This window comes from Pipra filicauda, unplaced genomic scaffold (assembly GCF_003945595.2).
Source record: "Pipra filicauda isolate LSUMZ 115617 unplaced genomic scaffold, ASM394559v2 scaffold78_size3787270_pilon, whole genome shotgun sequence".
Taxonomy (NCBI): Eukaryota; Metazoa; Chordata; class Aves; order Passeriformes; family Pipridae; genus Pipra; species Pipra filicauda.
The window spans coordinates 2,940,916-2,951,898 of NW_024104964.1; the positions used below are offsets into that span (position 1 = coordinate 2,940,916).

General features: G+C 43.0%; 1 long non-coding RNA gene across 1 annotated transcript; it reads left to right on the forward strand.

Annotated features, from left to right (window-relative positions):
• Positions 1–318: 318 nt before the first annotated feature.
• LOC120324980 lies at positions 319–5,850 on the forward strand. The gene is made up of 3 exons (XR_005566730.1): positions 319–542; positions 4,675–4,846; positions 5,832–5,850. It is a non-coding gene; the product is annotated as an uncharacterized LOC120324980 (long non-coding RNA).
• The last annotated feature ends 5,133 nt before the right edge of the window (positions 5,851–10,983 follow it).

Here is a 10,983-nt window from a genome sequence, read left to right on the forward strand (position 1 = left end):
TTAATAGCAGATCCAGCCCATTTCTCCCGAATCTCCTAAAATGTTGTCTCAACTGAGATTTTTCTCCAGCGATTTCACAGAGTTCTGTGGCTTCTTGCAGGTCCCTCCATCTCCGAGTTCCCCTTTGGAAGTGCTGAGCAGCTCCACGAGGCAGAGAGCAGATTGCTCTGGGATTTAGATAAGCAGCCAAGTGCCAACAATAATGAACCATAACTCCAAATTACTGAGACACTGGAGGTCATTTCCACAGGCAACTCAGTGTTTTCAAAATGGAATGAATTTGGGGAATTCAGCTGGTGCAAGTTTGTGAATGATTCTCAAAAGAAAACTGCATCCATCCATCCGTTTTCCATGAAGGATTTGTTTTGGTTGGATAAATTAAAGGACAAGACCTTGGTTGGGCAGCAGTGAGGACGTTGCTGGAGGGACCACGTTCACCTCCACACTCACTGAAATATCTTCAACTCCTTAATCTCCAACTCAACCTTAAACAACACAACTTCAGTGTGCCCCTTGTTTTCCAGCAATGGAAATACCACATGGTGAGATTACTGAGGCTGTTTCATGCTGGGCTAGGAGTTGGATTTTGCTCATCCTTGTGGGTCCCTTCCAGCTCAGGATATTCTGTGATTCTCTGAGATTTGTCCCTCCCTGTGAGAAGTGATTTAAAAAGGCAATCCTTGGAAAACCATGGTAGTAAAATATGGTACAGGGTGATTGCCTAAACCTCTGGTGAACCTTTATCCAGGACTGTCTGGTGAGTGCTCTTGTAGCAAACCTTTATTCCCAGGTGCTGCTTTGACTTTCCCATCACAGGAGTGCAACGGGACACCCTCACACAGGCAGCAAGAGGGAAAACATCCACTGGATTCAGGAGTGATCAGCAATCCTGGCATGGTGGCTAAAGGTGGGATTTAGATTAAATTAATTTCATAGAATCATAGAATGGTTTGGGCTGGAAGGGACCTCAAAGACCATCTCGTTCCAACCCCCCTGTCATGGACAGGGACATCTTCTACCAGATGATGTTGCTCAGAACCATCCAGTCTTGCCTTGATTTTGGCCTTCATTTCCTATTGAACACAGGGAATATTACAAGCTATTGTTATTTAAACAGAATATTGCAGGCAGACACAGCTTCAGTGGTGTGAAAGGCGTGATGAGAACAATCTTTGCTCTCCCTCTGCCTGCCTTGGGGAGAGCTCAGCGAGCTGGGGCACCTTGGAAAGCAATAAAAGCAAAGCAGTTGATGAAATTGTTCTCTGTAGCGTGTGCTGCAGTTTTTCCTTCAATAGTTAGTATGTGTAAGGGAAGAAAGACTGAACACAAGGAGGTCAGACCTCCAAGGGATCCCTCTGCTCAGTGGGTGGATGTGAAGGAAAAGCTGCTGCTTCCCCACCCTGCTCCTGCTGCTTTTCCCTTCCCTTCTGCTCCGTGTCCCTGCAGTGTCTGGCTCACAAAGGTTGGATGTCTACACAGGAGAGATGCTTTTGAAGGGATTACAGGTTCAGCATTAAAAAGGTTAAAAGACTGATAAGGATCAGTGTTATCCTGCAGGAACTTTCCTCCCAGCACCTCTCACACAGGGTTTCACGCTCCATTTGCCTTCTGCAACCTTGCGTGGGTTTAAGCTCACATCTCAGCAGGGTCAGCTCATCTTACAGCATTACAAGCAAGATCATTTTCCAGGTAATATCAGGAAGTTTGATGTCTGGGAGAAGTGCTGAGCTGGTGTAATGCAGCAAAGCACCGACAAGTGCCACAGGGTTATGTCTGGGGGAGCTGAGAGCTGAGCTTTGTTCCCACAAAAATCCCCAAGATCTGTGGCTACAGCCTTTCCAGCAGCAGAGATTTATTAGAAACTGTGACCTCTTCTTCTAATCCTTCTCTAAAATCAGTGGTCTGCAGGTGGGCCAGGGGTTAATAATTGAAAATTAATAATAATGCAGTGACAAAGGGCAAAAGTAAGTGTATAATCCTCGCCTGTGTCCCTGCTGCCACTGCCACGTGCTTTTGGTACAACACCCACGCTACAGAACCCCCTCCCCTGCTCACTGTGTGGTTCCAGCTGCCTGTGGGTAAGGACAGGACAGGGCAGGAAGGAGACTGGAAGAGCTCTGGCTCTTCTGGAACAATTCCTGTGCAGAGGAAAGCTGACAGCTCCAGGACTGTGGGCAGCCAACCTGAGGGCACCTGGAGATTGACCCTGAGCTGCTGATCTCCCGTGGATCAGGGAGGGGATCAGAGGATGCCCCGTGGATCAGAGGTTAAGCCTCTCCAGCTGCACAGGTTCCTTCCAGTGCATCAGAGGGCCAAGTAAAGTGGACTCTGGACTGTTTTTCTTCTGTTCTTTCTGCAATAGGATTAAAAAATTGCTGCCCTTCAAGCGTGTCTTGCTTTGGGGGTGATGGGGGAGGAGGAGTGAGACTTGCAGGACTTTTCATTTTCAGAATCATGGGATCATGGACCTCTGGAGATCTTTGAGTGCACCCCTCTGTTAGGGCTGGTTACACAGGGATACACCCAGGTGGGTTTGGAATTGTCGCCGAGGATGGATTGAAACTTGAGCTTTGCTGAAATGTGACACAGTATTTTAATTTCTGTCTTCTTGTTGTCCTGTGCTGGAATAGCTTCATTAATGCATATTTTCCTTTTATTGCCAAACAAGAATTTTATGGTTCTTGCTCTGGGTGTGCCTTTCCTGCAGCTTTATCCCTCACTTGTCCAGCATCACTCCTTGTAGTGATTTCTTCTTTACTGAGTGACTCAGGTTAAACTGGCATTAATTTATTAAACTAATATTCATTTAGTAGCTGTTTAGCCCTGTTGAATGCAGAAAAAAGCTGTTTCAAGCAACACAGATTTAAAGCGAGAGAAAAATGAGAGCTGACATCTTTAAAAAAAAATCAATACAAAAGACAGCTCATTATTATTTATGTACTTTTAGTCTGGAGGTCCCTGAACATTCTGGTGTCATGTCAAAGAATTAAAACTCTGAATTAACTTAGTAATAAGTTAATAATTTAGTAATTAATTTAGTAATTACTAAATTAATAATTTAGTAATAAAATAGGACTTTTCTAAATTCTCCCCCCCCCCCGTCCGGAAACCTACTTTTTCTTTTAGTAAAAATTATAGGAATTGGAAACATTTTTAGAAGAAAATCCGTAACTTTCAATGGCTCCTCTGAAATACCTTTCTCCTAAGAAAATATACCTCCCTTAGCAGATCACTGGGAGAATTTTAAGTCTTAAAAATCAAACCTGAACCAAAATGCACGTCAGGAAATTTCCTTTTTTTTTTGACCTTACAGAAATGAGACCTCCAGCTCGCTGTGACATTCAGAGGAAAACCCACATGAAATCCAGCTCTGGGAGGGAAGGGAAGGAAAATGTTCCATCCCTGGCTCGGAGGGAGGATTAAGGGAATGATGGAGTCATGGCCTGATGAGCTCCACTCCTCCAGCTGGCTGAGCACAGAGTGCAGTGCTGTAATCACTGATTTTCCCCTCCCTCTGTGGAATTTCTAGATGAATATAACTCTGAAATGATGCCTTACTTATCCATGATTTTGTGCTCAGAACTGAGCATCTCCTGCTCAGACGCCAATGGGAAAAGCCACTTCCCTTTTTCTTGAGAGGGGATAAATAGGCACATTTTAATATTCAAATGAGCCCATCATTGATTTTCTTCGGCAAATGAAATAGCTCAGATTTCAGGAAAATCACAATTTACCAAAAAAAAAAAAAAATTAGGGCGTGCTTTTAATTTAAAGAGAACGCTTAAATACAACAGTAAATAAAAATATCTTCATGGTCTATTAAATGAGGAATAATTCTGCTGCCATGGAAATTGTGTGAGGAGTTACCACTTGGGATGTGAGAAAAATCTCCCTGTTTTGGGTCACTTCAACAAATCTGAAGAGTTTTTTGCTTTCATAAGTGATTTTGCCCACAGATATTCTCTCAGAGCTCATATTTAACTCAGGAAGTATTATGTGATGATAATGTCACATTTTTAATCCGAAAAAGATTTTCCAGTGATGTATTTTTGATTATTTTTCATTAGGTGAGATGATTCTTACGTTACTCTTTCATGTGTCAAAGTTCTTACATTCCACTTTAAATTGTAGATTCAATAATATCTTTAATAAAAACTGGGTTTAATTTAACACACTGCAAAAAATCAGGGCGGAGAATGACTCAAGGCTTGCCCTTGATAATAATAAATAAATTTTAGAATTTTTATTATTTTAATATTTCTAATTATTTACAAATCTGCTCTTATGGTATTCTGGGAGAAGCCAGATGGTCAAATAATGTGTGGCATGTAAATTAAGTCACACAAAACCAAATAGTCTCTGACAATAATTCAACAAACCTTTCCAAAAGACAGGAAAAAGAGCGTTGACCCAAAAAATACGTTTTGGATATTATTTAAAATTGCATTGGTGGTTTTAAACAGAAGGAACATGGAACTTGATGTGTTATATGACAGAGGAAAGTTGTTCTGGGTTTGCTTTAAAAGTCCTTGGTGGCTTTTCTGGGCCGTTCCAACGGATGGGCCACAGCCATGGAACCTTCAGAAGTCCTGCAGGCACCAGGCTGGGAAACAGGGCAGCTCCAGCTGCCAAGAATCCGGTTTTAGTTCTGTGTCTGTCTTGTTTCTCTTACAGGGAAGTCAAAATATGGAAATGGAATATGGAAAAATCAAACCAACAGCCAATATATTTAATTTCTTACTCCAGAAGGTTGAGCAGCTCTTGTTTCCCAGACCATGGCCCATCAGCTTGTACATCCTCCTGAGATGTGCTTGTGGCTTTTCTTACCATCAGCAGGGAAAAAAAGGTATTTTATGTTTATTTACATAATACAGAAACATGAATATTGACAATTATTCAGTTCTTTAGTAATGAGTATTTTACTATGGGATTTATATGTTGGTTGAGGGTGGTTGGTGTGCTGGACAGTTTTGTGCCGTGTCAAAAATGCAGGAAAAGTTCTGTGAACATGAGGCTTTAAAGACTTTTCACTGGAGAGAACAGATGTTTACAGATGCTGCCCTCACTAAAGCAGCTCCAGTTAAACCAGTAAGGCCAGTAATTAGGCTGGTTTATAAATGTCCAGGCAGTCCTTGAATAAAATGGGATGGGATTTAGGATTAAGGATATTCCCAAAAGGAGTAAATCCAAGAGATTGTGGTTTTCACATTCTTAGGATGGCTGAGGGTGTCACATACAGTTATTTACCTCCAAATACCCACCTTTATTTTCTTGGTGCAAAGGAATATTGTTGAGCCCCAAGGAGAAGACTGGGTGAAAACAGGTTCTTCTGGAGCAAGAGGGCTTGTCTCCTTTTTTATCTCTTTCATTCCAACCAGCAGATCACTGGAGATTGTTCTTGATTTGCTCTTGCCAGAGATTGTCCCTCTTTATTAATGTAATAATAGAGAGATTTAATTAGAGCACATTCTTTATTACACTTCCCACACCGTCAGCAACAAAAGGGGCGAGGAGAGCAGATCATAAACTGTGTCATCCTGTGGGGTCACTCCATCAGCTCTGCTCTGCAGGGCACGGAGCAAGGGCATGGAAAATGGGCAGCCCAGAGGAGGGGCAGGAGGAGGGAATAATAGACATTCTCATCACTGGCTTAGATCTGCTCCTCTTTAAGTCAAAGGCAGTTTTAATATAGTGAGATTAATTCTGGCCTCTTTTACAAACACTGTGAGCAGAGCAGGATCCTAATAATGTGGATGTAAGTCTGAAGGAAGGGCCTTAAGTGCAGTGAAGTTTGATGGCGACGTCTGAGGTGACAGTAATGCCTTTTAAAGTTTTTTCCCTCTAGGTCACCACTCCAAATGCAGTCTAGGTCGTTACTGGCACAGAGTCATTATCATCTCATGAATGTCATCAAATGGCACTCAAAATGTTAAGTATCCTGTTCTCCAATTGATACATGGGAAATCTTGCTGTCAGTGTTCTGTAGGATCAGTGAGCAGCTCATTGTGTCGCTCTTCACCCGCAGCCTCTCATTTTATCACATCCAATATCACAGCCCCTGCCAAGGAGATGTTGATAACCTGTGTCTAACCAGCCTCCTCATTTGAAAGCTCTTAGTCTCTAATATAGGCCAAACAATTTATTTGTTTTGTCTCCAATATGATTTTCTTCCTCTCCTTGTCTTGCATTAACACCTCCCCTGACTTTCTCTATTCTGCAGGTTATTTGGTGCAGTGGATATTCACTGCCAGGGGGCAAATAATTAAGCTCAAACACTGGTTTTCATCCCTTTTATTTCTCCTGTTGTTACTTGCAGAGGTGGTTGGAGGGAAGCAGTGTTGACTTCAGCAATTTATTATGTCCATCCAAAGTTTCAAGACACAATCAGGACTATTAATCCAGTCACAATGATGCTTAAAAATTAGCACAGGAAAGCTTTGTCAACGAAACACTTTGTTTTATACGAAAATTTTCTTACATTTCTTGAAATGTCAACAGCTTCAGCCTTTGTGAGGAGGGATGGGGAAGGTGGTTCAGGGATGTTCATGGTGGGGGGTTCCTTCTCTGTTTTGGGACCACTTGGGTTCATCTCTATATATTAAAATTTACTGTAAGTTCTTATCCCCTTTACTATTTGTGTTGCATCTCAGCTGCAGTTTGAAAACTTCACAACAGGTTCTCCAGCCTCATGGGACGTGAAGGAGGATGGTTTGTTACCCGGTGACAAGGTGAGTTTGTCAGTCTGTGGCCATGTTTACAGAGCAAGGGCAGGTGAGACGTGTTTGCTGACCAGCGCTGAGGTTTTAACCACCACCATCACTGCTGGAAAAGGCCCTGCTGAAGCTGTGGCCCTTTGGGAAGGTGTCCCTTCTTTGGGAAGGTGACCCTCCTTTGGGCCAAGAGCTCTCTCTCCATTTCCTAGAGAAGAAATAGAGGGCACACAGCTGGAAAGAGTAACGAGGAAGGAGCCAAGGAACTGCAGAAATGTCTTTAAGACATGAAAAATTATTATTTCTTTAAAACAGGACACAGAACTGAGATGAAAACTAACAAGGCTTTTTTCAGATACAGTAGAAAGAACCTGTGAAGACTTTTTTCTTTTTCTCCTTTTTTTTTTTCCTTTGTGACCCAGAGATTCTAAAATCCTTTTCAAATAGGATTATACTCTCAAGCCTCACTTTTCCAATTTCCTTCCCTCTTAGTCCTGTTTCTCCAAAGGCTCGTGCTGGTATGAGTGGAACAGTTGCTTTTATAGCCAAGGTGCTTTTTTCCCATCCCCAGTGCAGGCAGGGCTGGAAATGGAGAGCTATTAAAAGCCTTGCTCCCAATTCCTGTGGTGAATCCCAGGTCAGCTGTTGGAAAGGAAGGACATTTGAGGTAAGTGGGTGCTTCTCTTGTCATAGAGAACAAACCAGTGTTTAAAATAGGGAGAAAGATCCCTCTGCGGAGATTTTTCTTGGGATGAAAAAAATCACTTCTGAGTTCAATTTTGCATGGAAATTAAGGATAAAATCCGTGCATTTGGGTAATAATGACAGTTGCCATGGAAGTGCAGTGGTGCTTCTGTGGGACCCACATGCACATGGAATAATGAACTCTCAGATCCCTTTTTTCAGAGTAGTTGTTTGCTCCAAGCCCAAAGGAGGTGGCTACACAGACTGGTAGAATTCCTCTGGTTTTGGGAAAACACACAGGAAGGAGTGAAACAAATCTGGTTCCATGCTCTGGAGCTACTGGGAATTAGTTTCAAGTCTTTGGTAACTGATGGTCATTTTCATTTCAGTATGGAAAAGCAGTAAACCTGGAAAATTACAGATTTTGTGCCTGACAGTGACAAGGAATACACAGCAGGTAAAGAGGAGTGAGTGATATTTATCCCCCCTAAGTTTCCCTTTTGTAAAAGAAAATTAAACCAATCATTCTGATTCAAAGACATCTTGATTTTCTTAATTATGTTGGTTTCTGCTTCCAGGTTGTCCAAAAATATTAAAAATCAGTTTGATATTCCTGCAGAGCGGGTGGCTTCCTTTATGTTCATTGCAATACCAGGAGGGAATCTGATGCCCCCATAACCTGTTTCCCTCACAAGGAGCCACTCTGAGCTCTGCTAACAGTTAAATGTGAATAGAAGCTCTGCTAGATCAGGGAGATTGTTCTTTCTCAATTGTGAAATTGTCTTTTTTTAATAGACAATCAGAGCCAGTTTTCCAAACCAACTTCCTAAAGAGAAATAAATGAGATAAATTAAAAATTATTTGGGAAAAACTCATGATAATCTGCGTCTTGTGGTGCAAAGATCCTCCAGTCTCTTGCAAATCTTTTCTGGTTTTTTTAAGCACACCTCATTTAGTTTTATTTTGTTTTTACTGGTACAGGTTCTTCTGAAAGATTTTATACATACAAAAGGATGGAAATAAAGGCAGAAGCTGAAGCAGATTCCAAACAAAAGCAGGAGGAGGATGATTTACTGTGAGCTGTAATGAGGAATGGACTCCCAGGTCCATAAATTCAAGGTAAGTGCTGGTGTATCTCCCTCAGTTGTGTCCTCTCCTCAGGAGTTCATCCTCCATGGAGACTGGGTTACTCAGTAATATGGGCAGGCTGGCAGAGAGGAGGGAAAAATCCCTGCAGGCAGAGAACTTCTCTCAGTTCAGGCCTGAGATCCCAAAAACTCTGGCAAAGTCCACCTCCACGATCCAGTTGGGAAGATAAGGAGACCCAGGCAGTGTTTCTCCTCAGATCCTGAGGCAGACACGTGCAGTGCTATGGAATATATTGACGGGCAGAGCTGGATTTCAGGGTCAGAGCCTCTGAAGCAGAACTAGAAGGTTCATTTAACCCAGGAATTGCCACTGCCTGTTGGAATCTCCAGGAAAATCAGGTGCCTTTGAAGATGTTCCATTCTGCGCCGCAGATCAGAGCAAACGTGAGTTTGCCTGATCATTCTCTCCAGAATTATTTTTTTTCCACGTTATTGAGAAGCATTTTTGCCCGAGGCATGAATTTCTTATTGTATACTAACAATACTAGGACGTGGTGCTGGGTGTCAGGAAAAAAAGGGATGAAGAGGGAGAGAAATTCAGTAATGTAGATAAATAGAAGAAAATGAGATCTACATGAGAAGTTTTATTAAATTTGGAATTGGCTGCTGGACCAGAAAGGCAGAGCTAAGTAAAAGCATGAAGTTAACTAAGGGAAAAATGAGTTTGGAGCACGAACAGAACTCAAATTCATCTTTGCCAGCGAGGGAGGAAGCTCAGTGTGACCTTGAGAGCTGCTGGAAGAGCCACTCACGTGCAGCCCTGCAGGAGCACGAGGGGAACCTGTGCAAAAAGCAGCCATGGTTTTTATTCTGCTGCATTTAACACTGAGCTACCCTGGACCATGTGTGGCAGTACATTTAAAGTCTATAGCCCACTCTCCTGAGGAACCAAGTAAATTATCTGGCACAGAAAGCCAGGCTCCTGAGGTCAGGGTGGTTTCGGTGTCTGAAGTGCCCCGGTCTCCTCGTGCTGCAGGACAACCGGACACGTCATCCAGGTTGGGGGTTACTGGGTGAGGGCCTTGCTTTAAATGTGCTTTTTACAGTGCCTACAAACAAAGAGATTCTTCCTGGACATCAGGAAGAGTTTCTTCCTGGAAAGAGTTGTTAAGTATCGGAAGAGGGAGGTGGGGGAGTCCCCATCCCTGGAGGTGTCCAAGGAAGGACTGGCCGTGGCACTCAGTGCTCTGGGCTGGGGCACAAGGTGGGGATGAGGCACAGGGTGGACTGGATGATCTTGGAGGGCTTTTCCAACCTAAGTGATTGTGTGATTCTGTGGTGGGGCCTGGGTCATTGCTGACAAAGCCAGCAGTGACAGCAGCAGGTTCTCTGGGTGGGTAGATCAAGAGGTTCCTGCTGTGTTATGGCTGGTCCCTTCTCCACTGGTTGTCATAAAGCCCTTCTGCTTTTGGTGTTCAGCTGAAGAAGCCATCCTCCCTTCATGGGCAAGCCTGGCCACATCCCAGAGCAGAGGTGGCCTGTGTCCCATCAGCAGGGGTGGCTGAGCCCCTCTGAGCGGGTGTTCCCACAGCTCTGCTCAGATCAACCCACTGGGAAAGGAGACACTGCTGGGATGTGCAGGATCCCAAATAACTGAGGTGGGAAGGGACCTCAGGAGGTCACTGAGCACATGCTGTGCTCTCCATTGGTGTTGGCCAGGCTCTCCTCCCTCACTGTTATGTGCCAAGAGGGACCAATAAAACACTAAGTGAAAGCAGAATAACACAGAGACACCTTAAGACAAATCCCAGCCGTGTGACCCTCCTGTTCAGAAACATTCCCACTAATGACATACTCAGTAGTGCTTCCTGCAGGGATTTTCCATCATGCTCATCCTCTGTGGGCTCATTTTTCTCCTCCCATGACCTATTTTTGTCTTTCTGTCCAATCACAGCCATTGTATCTCTTTTTTTTAACATCCTACTCTGTCCAGACTCTCTTTTTTTTTTTTCCTCTCCTAGTTAACTGTAATTATACAGCTTTTTAATGAGTTTTGATTCATTTACACGTGCTTTATGACTAACAGCAAACCCCCTGCTGCTCTAATTTTATATGGTATATTTAATTGAGACCCCTTTTGCAAGTACACAAAAGTGTGTGTGGTGAGCACAGTTCCTACCCATAAATTATGCTTGATTCCCACTCTTCTGCTTAGATTTTTATTTGCATTACATGAATTTTTTTCCCCCCACTAAAATCCTGTCATGCACAGTTTAACCACTCCAGCAAATTAATTCTTGCTATATTTAATGCCACACACAGAAATGCCTTTATGGATCTTCTAATTGTTCATTTCAACCATTCTAAAATTAGTTCCCTTTTATTAGTTGGGGAGCTGTTGCATTCTGGAGGAGACAGAAAGCTCTCTTGCAAACCACATTAACTGGACAGATGTTCTCAAATATGTTAAATATTACCCAGTGAGTGCTGATACAGCTCAT